General features: G+C 41.2%; 2 pseudogenes across 1 annotated transcript in view; both read left to right on the top strand.

The window, feature by feature from the left end:
- LOC147917176 (butyrophilin-like protein 9) overlaps positions 1 to 2,238 on the top strand; it is a 30,156-nt pseudogene extending 27,918 nt beyond the window's left edge. The window contains exon 12 of the transcript XR_015551874.1: positions 278 to 2,238. The product of XR_015551874.1 is annotated as a butyrophilin-like protein 9 (transcript). The remainder of the gene's footprint in view (positions 1 to 277) is intronic.
- Positions 1,025 to 19,842, top strand: LOC147917175 (olfactory receptor 2V2-like; annotated as a pseudogene).
- Positions 19,843 to 23,497: the final 3,655 nt, after the last annotated feature.

The raw sequence follows: 23,497 nt of genomic DNA, 5'->3' as shown, positions 1-23,497 counted from the left end.
AATCTACCTTGTTTGCTATCTCTGCTCTCCATGGCACCTAGTATGGAATTGAAGAACCTTCCTGTCTGGGCAGGAAATAGGATTCCTCTTAACACTTTCAAATGCTGGGGAGTGACTTGCAGGCCAGTTCAGCCCCAGGGGGTGTTTGGGGTAGGGGTGCATGTGAGGATTCCACGGATTGCTCTACTGGGAGAATCAGAGGTTTGCTTGTCAGGGGAGGGGACAGGTGGGGCCCAGAACCGTCCTCTGTGGGCACTAACCCCACGCCTCTGCGCAGTGGACGTGACCCTGGATCCGGCCTCGGCGCATCCCAGCCTGGAGGTCTCTGAGGATGGCAAGAGCATGTCCTCCCGCGCGGCGGACCCGGCCTGGCCGCTGAGCCGGGCGGTCTGCAGCGGTTCTCGGAGCAGACGTGCGTGCTAAGCCGTGAGCGCTTCTCTGCCGGCCGCCACTACTGGGAGGTGCACGTGGGCCGGCGCAGCCGCTGGTTCCTGGGCGCATGTCTGGCCGCGGGGCCGCGCGCGGGGCCGGCGCGCCTGAGTCCGGCCAGCGGCTCCTGGGTGATGGGGCTGTGGAACCGCTGCGAGTACTTTGTCCTGGACCCGCACCGCGTCGCGCTCACCCTGCGCGTGCCGCCCCGGCGCGTGGGTGTCTTCCTGGACTGCGAGGCGGGGCGGCTATCCTTCTTCAATGTGTCCCACAGTTCCCACATCTTCACCTTCACGGACAGCTTCTCGGGCTCGCTCTGCGCGTGTTTCAGGCCCAGAGGCCACGATGGCGGTGAACACGCGGATCCCCTCACCATCTGCCCGTTGCCGGCTAGAGGGATACGCGTCCCCGAAGAGGACGACAGTGGCACGTGGTTACAGCCCTATGAGCCCTCAGACCCCGCCCTGGGGCTGTGGTGAAGCGCTCTCGCGGCCGCAGGGCTGGGTCCTGGGCAGCTTCCTGGACGCCTGGCCAGCGCTTGGCTCTCCCGCTTTGTCTAGAGTGACCTAGTGCACGACCCGAGTGTCCCGCCAAAATGACAGCAAAAGCTAAAGACTTCAGCGCAGCAGGGGGGCAGAGGCGCCTGTGCGCATGTCGACGTGTGTGTGTGTATGTGTGTGTATGACCTTCTTTAAGAAAAAGAGGCAGTTCCAAGGCTTGTTTGTGTGTATGGTAGGAATGAACAATAGAGTAAAAATAGATTGATGTTGCCAGGAGCCGGGGTGTTCCTGTGGAAGATGGAGAAGGAAACTGGAATGGGGGGAAAAGGGAGAAACCTGATTGGATTGGATTAGAGGTATCAGTTAATTTGTATATTTGTAACTCACAAAGGCTGAGAGAGGACCTCAACCTCCACTGCAGGTGCAAGTCAAGTCATCATTGGCCACACAGGAATCTCACATGAGAAGACAAACATTCCCATGAATTAGGCACTCCCACACATTTTTGGCAGGCTTCTAAATTGGTGCAGCCATATTGAGGTCAATTTTGGTAATGTCAACCAATTTATAAATGTGAACATTCCTGACCCAACAGTTCCACATCCCGGAATCTGTTCTACAGAAATATTCACACCAGTACCTAAAGTTACTGAGGCTGCTCACTGCAGCAGTGTGAGGTTGGAAACCACCTACATGCTACTAGGAAACCAGATAAATAAAGTATGGGGTACTGTGGCACTGTAAATTTTTGTGGTGTACATAAATTTTTACAGGGATCATGTATTGCTTTTGTAATTAAAAAAGTAAGTCAATGCTTCTTTTCTTTCTGTCTCATGTCGATGGGAAACAATCACAAGAAAATCTTATTAAAATGTACAGTTGAAACCTGATTTAACAGTGTTCCTACGAAGTAGTGACATGACATGTTTTTATGTCTTTTAGCGTTTTCACATCACTACCTTTGCTTGCCTCTGTGGCATCCTTCTTTCTTGTCCCTCAGTAGCATCTTGGGCAGGGCCCACAGTGTTCATATAAATTTAATTGTTAAATGATCTGTCCAGTTTGCAAACAGTGAACTCACATCCAGTTCTGACCCCTGACAGGTTGGGGGCCTGCAATGGGGAGGGATTGTTCTGCCTCCACAAACCTCCCCTTCCTCCCTCTGACAAGCTCTTGCTGTTCCCTCAGCACCAGAGGCAAGAGAGAGAGATGAGGGAAACATCGTGCAGCCACAGCCTCCTCTGGGTCCTCCCCATTCCTCAGTTCCTGCAGGTTTGGCTGAACCCCTAACCTCTGCTCTGCCTTTTCATTCCAGGACACCCCAATGCTCCTGTGATGCTGGACCTGTCACCGAGCAGACAGTGTGCTTAGAAAGGATGCAGCAAAATGGCTCAATATGGCCAGCTTTCCAGATGTTCTTTGACCCACAGGAAACTCACACCTTGTTGTGTGTGCCTTGTTGGGGGGCTGGGCAGATTCTCTCCAAGGGCTAAACCTCTAGTTTTCCTTTGGGCAGATCAACAGTCTTATCAAATAAGATGCCAAGCTCTTCTTGCAGGTATCCCCCAAAGTTACCTAATGTTCTTTTAGGGTTGGCTTAGGGGAGTGGCAGTACCCCCCTCCTCTCCACGGAGGGCAGGAACTTGCCTCTCATGAGCATTACATTCCCAAGGCCTGGGAAACCCCCACATCCACCCCATCTACAGTTTTCTTCCCACTCCGCCCCCATTCGTCAAAGGAAATCCGCTCCTCTTTTAGCCACTTATTTCACACATTTATTTCTTTTATTTATAGCTTATGGTCAATGCAAATTAATTCTATAAAATGAGAAAGCATGAAGAATCAAAACATAATTATGCAAATTAAAAATAGATATTCAACACAAAAAATACAAGTATAAAAGCAGGTTCTTTCATGCACACACAGCAGCGCGAGATTCACCAGCTGTTTCAAAGGACAGCAATGCTTGCTTTTTGTCTTGAAGACCATGGCCTACCAGTTTCTAACGTCAAAAAACTGACTGATACATAGTGTTCCAAATGTAACCATTTTGATTCTTAAAGGTTAAAGTATTTTCAAAAATTATTTAAAAGAATTATTGCAAACTTAATGATGCTGGTGTTCTCCCAGCATTCCTCCAGCATGGGCATCTCTGGTTTGGCATCTGTGGCCCTGGGCCCAGCCTTCGCCCTACTCCCAACACTCCACTTGCTTCCTTCCTGGGCTCTTCCACTAGCAGCTCCGGACTGACTTCAGGCCATGTCGTGTCTGGTGGTGATGCCTACTTCCAAAGTCCTGGCCTGGAACTCAGTCCTGGAACCCACCCCTCCACGCTGATAAGACTTGGGGGACTCTTCTTCTAGCCAGCGGACCCCTGTGTACTGGCTGCCACAGTCCACATGAGGCCAAGGAACTCTTACAGTCTTCCTCTTTCCCAGCAACAATTTGGAGAAGACTTTGTAGACCAAGGTCCAAAACCATGTCATTTCTGGGGCTCTGTGTATCTCTCACTGCTGCTGCCTCCCTGGGATGCTCTCCAAACCTCCCTTGGAGGGTGGATTTATAGAAGAACAGTCAGCGAGAGCCCTAGGACTGGGAAACAGAGAAGCAGCAGGTGACCTGGGCAGGATGGGGGCGCTGGGTGGAGTCTTTGCTCAGCCTGGAGCTGGTTTTGGCAAGATAAGCCCCACACAAGCTGGGGCCCAGCTGTCATCTGCCTTCTAGTAACCTGGAAGCTTACAACCTCATTGTGGGGCCAGGTACTGACCACGATTTCAACTGTCACCTTCTTGCTGGACAAGTTGCTTTCAGTAGGTCAAAGAAGCAAGAGAAGAGACCAATAGCATGAAAAAAATCAAGTCAATGCAAGGGAATGGGTCATTTAAGTGGAATTAGGTCTCTTTGTTGGCAGCATGAGAGAGAACCTCAGGCACAGGAGAACGGTAACCTAGACTTCAGGTTTCTGCTGTGCAACATGAAAAGCTTAGAAGCATCACTCCCATCCTTACAACAGAAAACAACCGAATAAACTAAAAAACAATATCTCCTCTTAGATCTGTCAGAGAATTGAGGTCACAGGGCAGACAACTACCCTGAACACTGGAGAGAGGTGGATACAGAGAATCACAGGTTACCAGGAGCAGAGCCCAAGTGGAGAAGTCCGCTGGTGGACCCAGTACCAGCAGGAACACAAACTGTAGTTTTTCAACTGCTGGAGGCAGATTGTGGACTAGCTGGAGAGTTCCAAACTCCAGGGGACCCCTACACTTTCTTGAGTTTTACCTTCAGGAGCCTCACTAAGTTCTCACTGTGAAGACTGGAGGAAAATCCCCTCCTGCTATGAGCAGGGACAGAGGAAACGCCACCATTTTGAAATATGCTGGAGCACCCTGTTCTTCCTCCAGTTCTCTGTAACAAAGACCAGCACTCAAGGGAAACTATTTCCTCTGACCTGGGGAAGAGCGATTAGCCAACTCCAGCCGCCTCTAGCCTTCCTGTCATATGTAAGGCAGGAAAAAAGCTGAGAATCATTTGTGAAGGTCATATCTCAGGGGCATTGGCCCATAAGAAGACTGAGACCTAATCATAGAACCATAGGCCACTCCCCCTCCCAACACCTCACCACACAGCAACAGGACCCCTGCACAATAACAGCAGACTGCAGTTGAAAAGACTGCAAGGCTCAAACTCTATTTATGAAGGACTTTCTCGAGTAGATAAAAACAAGGACACGAGAGGAACCTGAGCTCTCAGAGAGCTACAGCCACAGCAAACACAGTGTAACTCTTAGCCAGGTCAACATAAATCATCACACTTAATCACAGCCAGTTTACCTTGGTTCCCAATACCTAATGCGTTATGTCCAGTTTTCAACCAAAATTACAAGGCATGCTAAAAGGCAAGGAAAAACAGTGTGAAGGGAAAAAGAAAGCAGCAGAACCAAATTCAAATATGGCAATGATTTTGGAATGATTAGACTGGGAATTTAAAATAACTATGATTAATAGGCTAAGGGTTCTAAAGGAAAAAGTGGACAACATTGCAATAACAATGGATAATGTAAGAGAGAGATTGAAACTCTAAGAAAGAATCAAAAAAAACATACTATGAAACAAAAAGAAATACTAGAAATCAAAAACACTTTAACAGAAATGCAGAATGCCTTTGCTAGGCTGACCAGTAGACTGGATATGGCTGAGGAAAAAATCTCTGAGCTTGAGGATATGTCTATAGAAACTTCCCAAACTGAAATACAAAGAGAAAAAAGTGAAAACAAAACAAAACAGAATAGAACATTCAAGAACTGTAGGACAATTACAAAAGATACAATATATACATAATAAGAATACCAAAAGGAACAGAAAGAGAGAAAGGAACAGAAAAAATATTTAAAGTAATAATGACTAAGAATTTCCCCACATTAATAACAGAGAGCAAACCATAAATCCAGGAAGCTTAGAGAACACTAAGCAAGATAAAAAACTAAAAATCTACACCTAGGCATACCATATTCAAATTGCAGAAAACAAAGACAAAAAGAAAAATCTTGAAAGAAGGCAGAGGATAAAAACACCTTACCTATAGAAGAACAATGATAAGAATTTCATCAGAATCCCATGCAAGCAAGAATTGAATGAAGTGAAATATTTAAAGTGTTGAAAGAAAAATAATCGTCAACCTAAAATTCTGTATCCAGTGCAATTATCTAGTACAAGATAAGAAAAAAGAAATAAAAGGCATACAGAGGGCCGGCCCCATGGCTTAGCGGTTAAGTTCGCACGCTCCGCTGCTGGCAGCCCGGGTTCGGATCCTGGGTGTGTAACGACTCACTGCTTCTCCGGCCATGCTGAGGCCGTGTCCCACATACAGCAACTAGAAGGACATGCAGCTATGACATACAACTATCTACTGTGGCTTTGGGGGAAAAATAAATAAAATTATAAAACAAAAGGCATACAGATTGAGAAGGAAGACATAAAAATGTTCGTGTTCACAGATGACATGTTTATCTGTGTAGAAAATCCCAAAGAATTGACAAAAACTCCTGGAACTAAGAAGTGATTATAGTAAGGTTACAGGATACAAGGTGAACATACACAAGCCTATTGCTTTCCTATATACCAGCAATGAACAATTGGGATTTGAAACTAAAAACAACACAGTACCATTTACATTAGCACCGCACAAAATGAAGTACTTAGGAATAAATCTAACAAAATAGGTACAAGATCTATATGAAGAAATCTGTATAACTCTGATAAAAGAAATCAAAGAAATTCTCAATAAATGGAGAGATATTCCATGTCCATGGATAGGAAGACTCAATATTGTTAAAATGTCAGTTCTTCCTACTTTGATCTATAGATTCAATGCAATCCCAATCAAAATCCCACCAAGTTATTTTTGTGAATATCAACAAAACTAATTCTAAGTTTACCTGGAAAAGAGGCAAAAGACTCAGAATAGCCAACACAGTATTGAAGAAGAACAAAGTTGGAGGACTGACACTACCTGACTTCAAGACTTACTATAAAGCTACAGTAATCAAGACAGCATGGTATTGGCAAAGAAATAGACAAATAGATCAATGGTAAAAAATACAGAGGCTAGGAGAGTGACGTCAGCATCATGGCGGAGTGAGTTTTCCCGTGAACTCTTCCCCCGATAAGATACAACAAAAGGAACAGTCACAGACCAACAACGGAATCCAAGACAGTGAAAAGCTAGATCACAAAGATCCACACTACCGCACATCTGAGAGTGGAACGTGCTGGGCCCCTGGAGGAAGTGGGGAAAGAGGACTCAGAAGAGTCACAGGGCTACCATCAACATCTGAGCACCCCAGAGAGCGGATAAAGAGGGGCAAACGAGAAGCCCCCCACACCAGGGACCCAGAGGGCAAAAGAGAGAGCCACCCCATCCCCGCAAACTGGAACCTGCAGCTCAGCTGACCAGACCAGACCAAGCGATCCACGGCAGACTAGACCAAGCAATCTGATCCGCGGATCTCAGCAGAAAAACCGAGGCAGAGTGCAGGGGGCTTAGATTACACAGCCTTTTACCACCACACAGTGGTGGCAGGTGGAAATTGCAACCAGAGATTTCCAGGATGAGGAAAAACAAAGCCAACACAGGACCCACAGTGCAAAGATATATGAAATCACCAGACCAGAAGGAAAATGACAAGCACCCAGAAACCAACCCTGAAGACATAGAAATCCATAATCTAAATGACAGAGATTTCAAAATAGCTATCATAAAAACACTCAACGAAATACGAGACAACACAGACAAACAATTCAATGAGATTAGGAGTTTCTTCACAAAAGAGATTGAAATCATAAAGAAAAACCAATCAGTGCTGATGGAGATGAAGAACACAATGGAGTAGATAAAGGAGAATCTGGAATCTTTAAAGAACAGAGCTGACAATATGGAGGAAAGAATTAGCATTTTAGAGGATAGGAATACAGATATGGTCCAGATGGAAGAGGAGAGAGAACTAAGACTAAAAAGAAATGAAGAAAGTCTCCGAGAAATATCTGACTCTATTAGGAAATGTAACATAAGAATTATAGGTATTTCTGAGGGAGAAGAGAGGGAATGAGGAACAGAGAGCCTATTCAAGGAAATAATAGCTGAGAATTTCCCAAGTCTGGGGAAGGAGCAGGAAATACCAGTAAGCGAAGCCAACAGGTCACCTAAATATATTAACAGACAAAGGCCCTCTCCACAACACCTAGTGGTAAGCCTAGCCAGAGTCAATGACAAAGAAACAATATTAAGGGCAGCTAGACAAAAACGTACAAAGGAACTCCCATCGGGCTCTCAGTGGATTTCTCAACAAAAACTTTACAGGCTAGGAGAGACTGGAATGATATATTCAAAATACTGAAAGACAAAAACTTTCAGCCAAGAATACTCTATCCAGCAAAAATATCCTTCAAATATGATGGAGAAATAGTAACTCTCCCAAATAAACAAAAGCTAAGGGAGTTCATGGCCACGAGACCCCCACTACAAGAAATACTCAAGAAGGCCCTCAGGCCTTAAAAAAAGAAGAGAAAGGGAATACAAAGCTTGGAGCAAGGAGAAAAATAGGTAGACAAACTCAGAAAAATAGTAGATCTTTACCGGAATAGGTTAGCAACCATTTAAATACTAAAATCAAGGTCAAAGGAAGGAATTCACCAAAAATAAATTTAACCTCATCACTGTAAACACACAGCCACAACACAAGATAAAATAAGGTATAACAAGAACGACTTAGAAGGGGAAGAGGAAAGTGATTGAATTGACTTAGTATAAGGAAATAGGAGGCCATCAGATAATGGAATATCTCATACACAAGATTTTTTACACAAACCTCAAGGTAACCACTAAACAAATAATCAAAAAAAATCGCATATGATAAACAAAGAGAAAACTAGAAGAGTCATAAGACAGAACAACCAAACTGAATTGGCAGTCCAAAACAAATGGGACAAGAAACAAAGGAAACACAAAAGAACCAGAAAATACATGACAAAACAGCAACATTAAGCCCTCATATATTAATAATTACCCTAAATGTAAATGGATTGAACTCTCCAATCAAAAGATACAGAGTGGCAGGATGGATTAAAAAGCAAGACCCAACAATATGCTGCCTTCAGGAAACACATCTCAGAACTAAAGCCAAGCACAGGCTCAGAGTGAAAGGATGGAAGACGATATTTCAAGCTAATGGCAAACAAAAGAAAGCAGGTGTTGCCATACTCATATCAGACAAAGTAGACTTCAAGATAAAACAGGTTAAGAGAGACAAAGAAGGGAAATATATAATAATAAAAGGGACACTCCACCAAGAAGACATATCACTTATAAATATATATGCACCCAACATAGGAGCACCAATATACATAAAGTAACTATTAACAAACCTAAAAGGAGACATTAACAACAACACAATAATAGTAGGGGATCTTAATACCCCACTTACATCAATGGATAGATCATCCAGACAAAAAGTCAATAAAGAAATAGTAGACTTAAATGAAAAAGTGGATGAGATGGACCTAGCAGACATATACAGAGCACTCCATCCAAAAACAGCTGACTACACATTCTTCTCAAGCGTGCATGGAACGTTCTCAAGGATAGACCATATGTTGGGAAACAAAGCAAGCCTCAATGAATTTAACAAGATTGAAATCATAACAAACATCTTTTCAGACCATGATGCTATGAAACTGGAAATGAACCATGAATAAAAACTGGGAACGTGACAAAAATGTGGAGATTAAACAACATGCTACTGAAAAACCAATGGATCATTGATGAAATTAAAGGAGAAATCAAAAACTATCTGGAAACAATCAAAAATGAAAATATGCCATATCAAACCATATGGGATGCAGCAAAAGCGGTCCTGAGAGGGAAACTCATAGTGATACAAGCCCACCTTAACAAACAAGAAAAAGCCCAAATAGGCAACCTTAAATTACACCTAACAGAACTAGAAAAAGAAGAACAAACAAAGCCCAAAGCCAGCAGAAGGAGAGAAATAATAAAAATCAGAGCAGAAATAAATGAAATTGAGACCAAAAAAACAGTAGAAAGGATTAATGAAACAAATAGTTGGTTCTTTGAGAAGATAAACAAAATCAACAAACCTTTAGGCAGGCTTACTAAGAAAAAAAGAGGAAAGGCTCAAGTAAATAAAATTAGAAATGAAAGAGGAGAAATTATAATGGATACCACGGAAATACAGAGGATTGTAAAAGAATACTATGAGAAATTATATGCCAACAAATTGAACAATCTAGAAGAAATGGATAAATTCTTAGACTCATACAACCCTCCAAAACTAAACCAAGAAGAAATGGAGAATCTGAATAGACCAATCACAAGTAAAGAGATTGAAATAGTAATCAAAAACCTCCCATGTGTGTGGTGATGGGTTGTAATTAGTATTTTGGTGGTGAACATGATGTAGTCCATGCAGAAATAGAAGTACAATGATGTACACCTGAAATTTTTACAATGTTATAAACCAATGTTACTGCAATAAACAAAAAAATTAAAAAAAAAAAACCTCCCAAAAAATAAAAGTCCAGGACCAGATGGCTTCTCTGGTGAATTTTATCAAACATTCAAAGAAGATTTGATACCCATCCTTCTCAAACTATTCCAAAAAATAGAGGAAGATGGAACACTTCCTAAATCATTCTATGAGGCCAACATCACCCTGATACCAAAGCCAGACAAAGACAATACAAAGAAAGAAAATTACAGGCCAATATCGCTGATGAACATAGATGCAAAAATCCTCAACAAAATATCGGCAAACCGAATACAGCAATACATTAGAAAGATCATACACCACGATCAAGTGGGATTTATACCAGGGACACAGGGATGGTTCAACATCTGCAAATCAATCAATGTGATACATCACATCAACAAAACAAAGAATAAAAACCACACGGTCATCTCTATAGACGCAGAGAAGGCATTTGACAAGATACAACATCCTTTTATGATAAAAACTCTCAACAAAATGGGTATAGAAGGAAAGTACCTCAACATAATAAAGGATATTTATGACAAACCCACAGCCAACATCATACTCAATGTGGAAAGACTGAAAGCCATTCCTCTGAGAACAGGAACGAGGCAGGGCTGCCCACTCTCACCACTCCTGTTCAACATAGTACTGGAGGTTTTGGCCAGAGCAATTAGGCAAGAAAAAGGAATAAATGGAATCCAAATAAACAACAAAGAAGTGAAACTCTCACTATTTGCAGATGACTTGATTTTATATATAGAAAACCCTAAATAATCCGTTGGAAAACTACTAGAAATAATGAACAACTACAGCAAAGTCACAGGGTACGAAATCAATCTACAAAAATCAGTTACATTTCTGTATGCTAATAATGAACTAACAGAAGGAGAGCTCAAAAAGATAATACCATTTACAATTGCATCACAAAGAATAAAATACCTAGGAATAAATCTTACCAAGGAGGTGAAAGACCTATACAATGAGAACTACAAGACATTATTGAAAGAAATCCATGATGACATAAAGAAATGGAAAGATATCCCATGCACATGGATTGGAAGAATAAACATAGTTAAAATGTCTATATTACCTAAAGCAATCTACAGATTCAGTGCAATCCCAATCAGAATCCCAATGACATTCTTCACAGAAATAGAAAAAGAAATAATAAAATTTATATGGGGCAACAAAAGACCCCGAATAGCTAAAGCAATCCTAAGAAAAAAGAACAAAGCAGGAAGCATCACAATCCCTGACTTCAAAACATACTACAAAGCAATAGTAATCAAAACAGCATGGTACTGGTACAAAAACAGACACACAGATCAATGGAACAGAATTGAAAGCCCAGAAATAAAACCACACATATATGGACAGCTAATTTTCGACAAAGGTGCTAAGAAAATACAATGGAGAAAGGAAAATCTCTTCAATAAATGGTGTTAGGAAAACTGGACAGCCACATGCAAAAGAATGAAAGTGGACCATCTACTATCGCCATTCACAAAAATTAACTCAAAATGGATCAAAGACCTGAAGGTGAGACCTGAAACAATAAAACTCATAGAAGAAAATATAGGCAACACACTACTTGACATTGGTCATAAAGGAATCTTTTCGGATGAAATGCCTACCCAGACTATGGAAACTAAAGAAAAAATAAGCAAGTGGGACTTTATCAGATTAAAGAGCTTCTACAAGATAAACGAATCCAGAATCAAGATGAACAGACAACCCACCAGCTGGGAGAGAATATTTGCAAAACATACATCTGACAAGGGGTTGATCTCCACAATATATAAAGAACTCACACAACTGAACAACCAAAAGCAAACAACCCAATCAAAAAATGGGCAGAGGAAATGAACAGACACTTCTCCAAAGAAGATATACAGATGACCAATAGGCACATGAAAAGATGTTCAACATCACTAATCATCAGGGAAATGCAAATCAAAGCAACACTAAGATATCACCTCACGCCTGTTAGAATGGCTATAATCACCAAGACAAAAAACAACAAGTGCTGTAGAGGATGTGGAGAAACAGGAACCCTCATACACAGCTGGTGGGAATGCCAACTGGTGCAGCCTCTATGGAAAACGGTATGGAGATTCCTCAAAGAATTAAAAATAGAGATGCCCTATGACCCAGCCATCCCATTACTGGGAATCTATCCAATGAACCTGAAATCAACAATCCAAAGAGGCTTATGCAATAAAATGAAGAATAAAAATCACATGATCATCTCACTAGATGCAGAGAAAGCATTTGACAAGATACAGCATCCATTTATGATAAAAACTCTGAATAAAATGGGTATAGAAGGAAAGTACCTCAACATAATAAAGACCATATATGAGAAACCCACAGCTAATATCATCCTCAATGGTGAAAAACTGAAAGCTATCCCTCTAAGAACAGGAACCAGACAAGGATGCCCACTGTCACCACTCTTTTTTAACATAGTACTGGAAGTCCTAGCCAGAGCAATCAGGCAAGAGAAAGAAATAAAAGGGATCCAAATTGGAAAGGAAGAAGTGAAACTGTCACTATTTGCATATGACATGATTTTATATATAGAAAACCCTAAAGAATCCACCAGAAAACTTTTAGAAGTAATAAACAAATATGGTAAATTTGCAGGATACAAAATCAACGTACAAAAATCAGTTGCATTTCTATACACTAGTAACAAAGTAGAAGAAAGAGAAATTAAGAATACCATCCCATTTACAATTGCAACAAAAAGAATAAAATACCTAAGAATAAACTTAACCAAAGAGGTGAAAGAGCTGTACACAGAAAACTATAAAACATTGCTGAGAGAAATTGAAGAAGACACAAAGAAATGGAAAGATATTCCGTGCTCTTGAATTGGAAGAATTAACATAGTTAAGATGTCCATACTTCCTAAAGCCATCTATAGATTCAATGCAATCCCTATCAAAGTTCCAACAACATTTTTCACAGAAATAGAACAAAGAATCCTAAAATTTATTTGGAACAAAAAAAGACCCCCAATAAGTAAAGGAATCCTGAGAAAAAAGAACAAAGCTGGAGGTATCACACTCCCTGATTTCAAAATATACTACAAAGCTATAGCAACCAAAACAGCATGGTACTGGCACAAAAACAGACACACAGATTAACGGAATAGAATCCAAAGCCCAGAAATAAACCCACACATCTATGGACAGCTAATCTTTGACAAAGGAGCCAAGAACATACAATGGAGAAAAGAAAGTGTCTTCAACAAATGGTGTTGGAAAAACTGGACAGCCACATGCAAAAAAATGAAAGTAGACCCTTACCTTACAACATACACAAAAATTAAGTCAAAATGGATTAAAGACTTGAATGTAAGACCTGAAACTATGAAACTTCTAGAAGAAAACATAGGCAGTACGCTCTTCGACATTGGTCTTAGCAACATATTTTCAAGCACCATGTCTGACCGGGCAAGAGAAACAATAGAAAAAGTAAACAAATGGGACTAAATCAAACTAAAATCTTCTGCACAGCAAAGGAAGCCATCAAAAAAACGAAAAGACAACCTAACAATTGGGAGAAGATATTTGCAAACCATATATCTGATAAGGGCTTAATCTCCAAAATATACAAAGAACTCATGCATCTCAACAACAAAAAAACTAACAACCCAATTAAAAAATGGGCAAAAGACCTGAACAGACATTTCTCCAAAGAAGATATACAAATGGCCAACAGGCACATGAGAAGATGTTCAAAATCATTAACTATCAGGGAAATGCAAATCAAAACTACAATGAGATATCACCTCATGCCCGTCAGAACGGCTATAATTAACAAGACAGGAAACAACATGTGTTGGAGAGGATGTGGAGAGAAGGGAACTCTCATACACTGCTGGTGGGAGTGCAAACTGGTGCAGCCACTATGGAAACCAGTATGGAGATTCCTCAAAAAATCAAGGATAGAAATATCATATGATCCAGCTATTCCATTGCTGGGTATTTATCCAAAGAACTTGAAAACACCAATGCGTAAAGATACATGCACCCCTGTGTTCATTGCAGCGTTATTCACAATAGCCAAGACTTGGAAGCAACTTAAGTGCCCATCTACCGATGAATGGATAAAGATGATGTGGTATATATACACAATGGAATACTACTCAGTCATAAAAAAAGACAAAATCATGCCTTTTGTGGCAACATGGATGGACCTTGAGGGTATTATGCTAAGCAAAATGTCAGACAGAGAAAGACAAATACCATATAATTTCACTCATACGTGGAAGATAGACAATCATGTAGATAAGGAGAACCTATTCATGGTTACCAGAGGAGAAGGGGGTGGGGTGAGGGTGAAAGAGGTAAAGGGGCACATATGTATGGTGACGAATTAAGAACTAGACTCTTGGTGGTAAACACAATGCAGTCTACCCAGAAACTGAAATATAATGATGATGTACACTTGAAATTTACACAATGTTATAACCAATATGACCTCAATAAAATAATACTAAAAAAGAAAAACTATGAAGGACGAGTAGACTTATCAGATATTAAAATATACATAAAGTGTCTTTAAGTAAAAAAAAAAAACCAAATAGGTAGGGAAGGAGATTCTATGGTGGTCCTAGCTAAAAGTAAAGCTGTTTCTTGATTGTTGTATGCAATCAAGTTTTACCCGATCAGAGGACTAGAGGACTTTGGAGGAGGATATGCCACGTGAATGGAACAGCATGAGCAAACCAAAAAGGTCAAACAAAAGCTGTATTTGGCAGCTGCAGGTGTCAGATCATTTGGAATATAGGGCTTGTTTAGAGGGACTTGGGGATGAAAAGCTGAAAAGGGAGAGCGGGACCACATGGGAACTTCAATCCGTTAGAGGTGGACGTGGGCTCAAAGTCTGAGCTGTGAAGGGACCCACAGAGAGGCTCTCAGTACACACTGCAGTACACTGCAGTACGCAAGGAGAGGCACAGTCAGGGCCATTACATGCATGCTGGCAACGGTGATGCTCTGAACACAGTGGTGACACCAAGGATGAAAACAGAGGGCTGGTTGTAAGAAGCAAGAGTCTGTGTTAAGACGAACCAACAGGACCAGGAGAATGTTTGATTTGGGGTACATGGGGTAGCCAGCATGGATCTTATTGAGCTTGAGTGGGGCAATAGGTATCATTTTAAAGAAATAAGATGGGAATAGGAAATATTGTTTTTCTGGGACATGCAGGTAAGAATTAAAGCTTAAATTGTTTTCTGTTTGAGGTGTCAGCAAGAAATGTGATTGCATATATTCCGCAGGCAATTGGAAGTTGGGGTTGGGGCTGAGGCTTGGGAGGGGTGTCTGGGATCCAATGGGGATTTTGGTCTCATTTGGAGAGACAGGAGGACAGAAAGATTCTCTGACTCCTCCAGCTCAGCCTCATGGTCATCACCCTGAGATCTTTCCCTGAGTTTCACAGGGCCAGAAATGTAATTGTGATTTTCATCTATGATTATGAATTCCACTTCTACTAACCAACACAAAAGACAGAAACTTAACCATAAATGATCATGTATTCATCTGTGATGTTAAAAGATACACTGAGGCACATTAAAAATTTTAAGAGTTTATTTGAGCAAAAAGCAATTCCAATTGTGCAGCATCAAACTGGAAGTGGTTAGGAGTGCTCCACTGACAGGAACCAAGGGAAAGACTTTTATAGAGAAAAGGCAGAAGAAAAGCAAGGAAGTTATCTGATTGGCTATACTTAAGCATTTGACTTATTGGAAATCCTAGTTGGCTATTTTTGGTTGATTGTCCTTAGGTTTTGATATCTTTGTCTTGAGAAATTTACAGGCTTAGGTTTGGGTTTGCTTGGTAGGATAGTAAGGCATTAAAGCCACTCAGCCTATTGGCCTCCTTGTTTAATTAATTTAACAGTGATGAGAGTTATATCCAAAAGGAAACCAGTACTGCCCTTCAGTAAAAGGATCTCTAATGTTTAAGAGTACAGATTATGGATCAGAAGCCTGCTGAGAGAGCTAAGAATTACAGAAAGGGAACTGTAATTTCCTATCTGAGAATTTCTCCAAGATAAGGTAGCTTGCCCTTCTAAAGATATTTTTCCCTCAAACAGCCAGGTATAAAGTATCTGGAACTTACATTCCAAAGGCCCCTTCTCAAGTTTTGGGAAGGGGCCCATACTTACTCACCATGTAACCTTGGACAATCCAGCCAGCTCCTCAGAGCCTCAACTTCCTCATTTGTAAAAGAGGGGCTAATTTAATAATCACTGTACCTTCATTGCAGGATCACTATGAGGTCAAATGAGGAATAGGTATGAGCACTGTGCGATGCAAAAGTCAAACATTATTTTTACTGATTGTGTATTGCCTGTCACTAGACCAGGCAGATGAGAAACAGACTGACAAACTCAAAATCTTTGATTCTTTGTTTTCTAGGCAACTTGCATGGCACCACCTTTCTTACATGACAAGATCACTTGTTAAAATTATCTGAGTCCCATTTATTTATATCAGCAATCAGGGTATGAGACTAGAACATGAAAGGCTGTGCAGACAGCCTCTAAGATGGTCCCATTGGTCCCCATTTCCTGATATTCATGCCCTCGTGGGCTCCCTTCCCAGTGAGCATGGGCTGGATTTAGTGACTCACTTCTAAAGACTAGAATTCAGCAGAGCTCACAGAGTGTCACTTCCAATTCCAGGTTGTAAGACCACGGCTTCTGTGTGGGGTGCTTTTGCTCTCACTCTCTCTTCCATCACTCACCCTGGGAGAAGTCAACTGCCATGCTGTGAGGAGCCTTTGAAGAGGGCCTGAGGTCTGCCAACAGCCGCACGAGTGATCTTGGAATGGAGCCTCCTCCAGTCCAGCCCTGAGAGGACTATCATCTGGCCAACAGCTGACGGTAACCTCCTGAGAGACATAACACCAGAGGCAAACAACTAAGTTGCACCTACATTCCTGATGCACAGAAACTGTGAGATAACAAATGTTCCCTGTTTTATTCCAAGCTGCTAAATTTTGGAGCTATTTGTTCCACAGCAGTAGATAGCTAATACAAACTTAAGGAAAAAATATTCACTGCTGTGCTACCTTCAGAACCATGAAAATGCCTGATAGTTCAGCCCTGGATGGATAATGAGACAAGTGAAATTAGAAGGAGGCTGATGAGAGAGAAGAGAGAGAATCCTATAAAAACCGTAAAGGCCTTAGACAGTGAAAACAAGGTTCACTGGGTGAGTGTGAGGACAACAATAAAAGAGTTGTGCCTGAATAATGGCAGTGTTTTCCACTCAGTTGTTTATAATTATTTATTCTGTTATTTGCCTTGGGTTCAGATACTGCAACTATCATATCATCAAGGAAGTTTTATCTTTTTTAATATGCATGACTCGATTTAGCTTTGTCCGTCTAAAATCAGGCCATGCCTCCTGTTCCATTCCATAGTAACATATTTAGAAAAAATTCTTGACCAAAGATCAAGGAAAATCCCTTTTCAGTGACACGCTCCAAATAAATTGATTGAAACTTTTATAAGGCAGTGAGTAAAAGGTTCAGAAAGGCAGGTGCAAGTTTTCAGTCAGAAGGTTTTTATAAAGAAGGCTCTTTGATTTCTACTAAAAGTAACTTTGTAAGTAGGTATTAACTGTACTTGATTCCAGCCCACTTATACTGAAGCCTTGATCCTGGAGTTATTTAAAAGTCTCAGCACAATTAAAGACCTCACTGTTCTTAAGAGATTTGGGAACCAAGTCACTGTTGCTCCCCATTGGATTGTGACTTTCTGTCAACCCAATATTGACAACAATGGCATCCAACTGCAGCTCTTCCTTCTCATATGGGGCACTAGAGAGCACTTCCATAATTGATATTACAAACATAACAGAGTGGCCAGCATGATAAACTCTCAGCACATACAGAAAGATATACAGACTAAAGAGAAAATTATGCTTGATTCCCTTCCCTTTCTATAACACATAAATTATCTCATGGGAATGAAATGGCCTAAGCCCTCTTAGAGATAGTTTACCAAGTCCATGTGGTCTCAGACAGTAGACTCTGTATCATACAGTAAAGCCAAGACTTTGCCTGCTAAAGGGGATTGTCCAAAGGTCCCATGACACATAAAATAACTCAGTTTCTACTCATCTAGATAAGGATACACACCAGTCCAGATATGTGGTCCAATTCCATGAGCTGGGAGAACTCCTATTGCTCTGTCATAGGGATATGAAGGAGTGTCCTCTTCTATGTCCCAAAGCTTTTGTTGCTGAGGCCTCAGGAGTTACAAACAAAACAGCTAGCTGAAGATGTGGAATGCAGAGGTTAAAGAAATGTCAGTCCAACCAATATTTTTTGTCCATGTTCACAGGTTACCGGAAACATCAACTGAGCCACGGAGACGTGGTTGAACCAATCATCCACAGATGACTTTGTCCCATTGGGCATCTTTTCCCACAGTCCAACTGACCTTGTACTTTTCTCAGCAATCATGATAGTCTTCACAGTGGCCCTCTGTGGGAATGTCCTCCTCATCTTCCTAATCTACACGGATGCTTGACTTCATACACCCATGTACTTCTTCCTCAGTTCTTCCTCATGGACCTCATGTTGGTCTGTACCAATGCGCCAAAGATGGCAGTCAACTTCCTGTCTGGCAGGAAGTCCATCTCCTTTGTGGGTTGTGGTATACAAATTGGCTTCTTTGTCTGTCTCGTGGGATCGGAGGGGCTCTTGCTGGGACTCATGGCTTATGATCGCTGTGTGGCCATTAGCCACCCACTTCACTATCCCATCCTCATGAGTCAGAGAATCTGTTTGGGATTGTTGGGAGCTCCTGGGCCTTTGGGATAATAGACAGTTTGATCCAGATGGTAGTAGTAATGACCTTTCCCTACTGTGGTTTGAGGGAGGTGGACCACTTCTTTTGTGAGATGCTATCTTTGTTGAAGCTGGCCTGTATAGACACATCCCTTTTTGAGAATGTGATATTTTCTTGCTGTGTCTTCATGCTGTTCCTTCCCTTCTCCATCATCTTGGCCTCCTATGCTCGCATCCTGAGGGCTGTTTTCCAGATGCACTCTGCTCAGGATGGTGAAAAGGCTCTGGCCACCTGTACCTCCCACCTGACAGCTGTCTCCCTCTTCTATGGGGCAGCCATGTTCATCTACCTGAGGCCTAGGCGCTACCGGGCCCCCAGCCATGACAAGGTGGTCTCTATCTTCTACACGGACCTTACTCCTATGCTCAATCCTCTCATTTATAGCTTGAGGAACCGGGAGGTGATGGGGACCCCGAGGAAGGGGCTGGACCATTGCAGGGTTGGCAGGCAGGCCTGAAGGTCCAGAGCATCCTGTGCCTGGTGCTGCCACCTCCTGGCTATGTGATGTTGGGTAAATAATCTACTTTATGTGAGTTTCAGTTTCCTCATTAATAATGAGGATTATGACACCCAAGGCTTGCAGTGGTCTTTTTAAACCCTAAAGCAGTACTCTATAGCTCTGATGAAAAACCAGCTTTTTCCCCTCAGTCTTTTTTGGACTAATTCCTTTGTAAAATACATTAAAATGGAATACAGGACTTTGTGAACTCAAGATCTGTGCAGAAGTAACGCATTGAGATTGCTATTACTTATTATTCAAAATTGGAACTACATCTGCTATCAGAGGATGCCCTGAGCTTAACTTCTTAATTCTTATTGCTAACGTCAATTCCTACATGCTTGGAGATTAATAAATACATTTGTAAACAACCCATGATTAATGAGTAAACTACGATGGAAATTAGAATGTATTTCCAATTAAAAATACTATTCATCAAATCTTTTGGGGTGGAATTAAAACTATCCTTAGAGAGAAATGTATAATCCTAGATTATATATATTTATATATTATTGTGTATAATATAGAAAAGTTGAATTTCTAAGTTCTAAGCATTCATCACAAGCTAGAAAAAGAGCAGAAAATTAAACACAAAGAAAATAGACGACACAAAATGATAAATATTAGAGGAAGGCTTCACAAAATAAAAGACAAACATCGAAAGGATAAATAAAACTAAATTAGATTCTAATAAATGACAAATATACTCAATAAAATCCTAGTAATAATGTTCAAAAAAAGAGAAAAATTGCAACAAATGAATACCAAGGCTTAAAAGGGAATGAATTAGGGTCACTCTTTGTGTTGTACATTCTATGGGTTTTGACAAATACATAGTAATATGTATCCGCCATTACAGATTCATATAGAACTATGGTTTCACTGCCCTAAAATCCCCTTTGCTCCAGGGCCATAGAGGTGTGTGTGACCTTTGTCAAAGTCATAGATGTTTGGGGTGATGGTGAATACAGAGATTCCTTCCAGCTAGTATCCTCTGCTTTAGGGTGAGGAAAGGGAGGAATTTCTCACAACAGCATTAATAATGGAGGAAACCAATGTTGAGGGTGCAGAAGTGGATCATCACAACATATTGATCCCGGAATTAGCATGGTTAAAAGAACTGAGGAAAAGGAAAGGAGGTCAATTTTTAGAAAATCAAAAATGCAACTTTATTTCTGCATTGATCTTGAGTTACTGATTTGGAATCTTATAAATTCAGCATAACTTTTGCTTCCCCAGGCAGGGCCTCATGGGCTTGTGGTGTTTCTGCACTCATGATTGGTGTGCAGCCCTGCATGGGTCACACACAGAATGTTCTGTGGCTGCCCTGGGCCCTGGGTGTGTGAGGCTGTCCCTCCTTATCTTGCACTTTGGAGGCTGTGATGCTGGAATGTTCTTGTCTGAGCCCTGAGTGACATGGGCCCTTTCTGACACTTGCACCTTACACCTGACATTGCCTCCTCTGATGCAGTTCATTTGCATCACTGCAAATGTTGTTCATGAAAATGACTTGTTGACTCAGGATTGGGACCCAATCTGGCCAAGAGCAGATGGTCCCTGGAACCTTGTTATCAATGGACACGGATGAAATCATAGTGCTTAGGGCTGCCAAATAAAGGAAATGTGCATACCTCACTAAGACTCTATACCCTCATCCTTGGAGATTACATCCTGTGAGAGATGCATAAACACAGTCTCCTCCTTTCTTCCTTTTCAGGCACCTGAGAATGGCATTAAAGTAGACATGATTTCATGTCTCCCCATACCACACAGGCTTACCTGTGGAAATTTGTACAGTTCCAGCAGTGTTCCAATCTAGGCAGAAATTGCACATGTTGTTTCAGTAAGGACTGCTAGAGACTTGTTCTCTCTCCTACAGGTGTAATTTGGGTTGTCTTTGCCCAGCCCTGAGACCCAAATGAGCGAACTCTCCAGTGCCTTCTGTTCATTGTGCAGGACATTATAGAGATCAACTCCCAGAGATATGTTGGGTAAAAGATGGGAGTTTCTGTTGATTTCCTCAATGGCAAAAACCAAGGCCAGAACATACTGCTAGTTCTTGTACTGAAACCTGCTGAGAGGGATGGGGCTCCTTAGGGAACAGACTCAAACCACAATTATCTTCAAATCCAATGCAACCACTTAATTAAGGAAGAATGCCCAGCCAACTCACTCCATCTGTGGCAACAGCTCTCCTGAAGCCTTAGAATTTATAGCTAAATCAAGTAACATCACCTGGGCTCTGGAACATCCTTACTGAATTCCACACACATGGAGAAAAGTGATTAAGTTTATGAGAAAAGTTTAATGAATGGAAAAGCAGATCACATTCAGAGTGCGTTTTGTAAATGCTTCTTTGGTTCAGGATCCAAAATGCTTGTTCATTTGAACACATCATCAAATGCTTCAGAGAACAGCAATAATATCAACATGAGATTGGAGGTAGCGCTGGGGAGGACGAGTAATTACACCTGAAGGCTCTGGGACAAGCAGAGAAGCATGGCGTCTGTGGGTTGAGAATGGTGCAGCAGAAGGCTGGCAATCAAACTGCCTAACCTTCGGCCCCATCAAACCTGTGTATCTGCCACCATCAACAACCAGGCAGCTAGGATGAGCTTCAGAGCTCCCATGAAGGAGGAATCACCGTAAGGCAGGCACATCCGGGAGAAGTATGAAGGAGTTAAAACTGAAAACACTTAGGAGTCTAAGAGACAGCCTTGTACGGTGTAAAAATTGAAAATGTGATTACAAAAACTGACTAAAATATAACATAAGGAGAAAATATTATACAAAAGTGGCCATGTGGTTTCAAGAGGACATCTGAGAAAAAAATTCCAAATATCCACCAGGCCTGGAAGAATTTACATGGGGCGTTGCCTGCATGCCAACTTGGCCAGGAACAAGGTCTCCTGAGCTGGTGTGAATGGAGAGCAGAGGGCGAGAAGAAAAGCATTCAGCCTCTCGTCCTGCAATGAGAACAAGCTCTCCCTCCAGCATCCAGGTGCCTGAAGCTGCGGGGACACATGAGTTGAGCTTGACTTCTGCCCCCAGGAGATTCACCCCAGACCTTCCCTGACAACACACGTGTCATTATAAATAACATGTCAATACATTTGAACATTTAGATGAAATTCACAAATTGCCAGGAAAATGAAAGTTACCAAAACTGTCTCAAGAAGAAATGAGAAATCTGAATAGTCCCATATCTAAAGAAGAAACTGAATCCATAGTTTAAAACATTCCCACATTTCATCGTGGCCAACACCTCTGCTGGCAAATTCCACCAAACATTCAGGAGAGAAATAATACACATTGAGTCTAGCTCTTCCACAGAACAGGAAAAGTGGGAAAAACTTTTTGATTCATTTTGTGAGAATAGCTTAACGTTGCTACAAAAATCTTACAAGGTCATTACAGGAAAGGAAATTTACAAGCCTCTTTTTTTCTGGAACTAAACTCATGTATTCCTAAAAAATATTAACCTTCCAAATCCAGCTATATTTTTGAAGGAGGCCACATCATGACCAAATTTGCTTTATGCATTGCAATTCAGTGTGCTACTTCCTGAAAAAGGAGAAATAATAATCTGGGTAACTGTGGTTATTATCTATTATATACATCATGTATAATCTACTGTAAATAGAACTGGTCATGTTCTGTTTGTTGGCCTGGGTGTTGTTAACACATGTGTACACTTTTTGATAACTTATCAATCTTTACACTTGGATTTGTGCTCTATTCTGATTGTATGTCATATTCCAACAAATATGTTTACTAAAAAGAGAAAATGAAAGCACAACAACGAATGAAAACCATAACAGTTATCCAATTGAGAAGTGCCCAGAGGACTAACCAGAAAGTTTGGGGAAAACAAACTGAAACAGACCTAAGAAGTTAAAAAGCAGAGATATTTAGAGTCAATACAAACCGGAAATCTACCTTATTGAAAGTGAAATTGTAGAGATACACACATGTGCATGTGAGTATTCTATCATGTATACATACATGTATATGATATACATAGGTACATGCATTATATATATGTATGAGTGTTTGTGGACACACATGCACATATGCGTCTCTCTATATATATAACTTATAGGGGGTATATATGTGTGTGTGTGTGTATTTATACATATA

Source organism: Ceratotherium simum, chromosome 4, assembly GCF_057802395.1.
Source record: "Ceratotherium simum simum isolate JZ-2026a chromosome 4, ASM5780239v1, whole genome shotgun sequence".
In the NCBI taxonomy this organism is placed as follows: Eukaryota; Metazoa; Chordata; class Mammalia; order Perissodactyla; family Rhinocerotidae; genus Ceratotherium; species Ceratotherium simum.
This window is presented reverse-complemented; position numbering and strand designations above follow the sequence as displayed.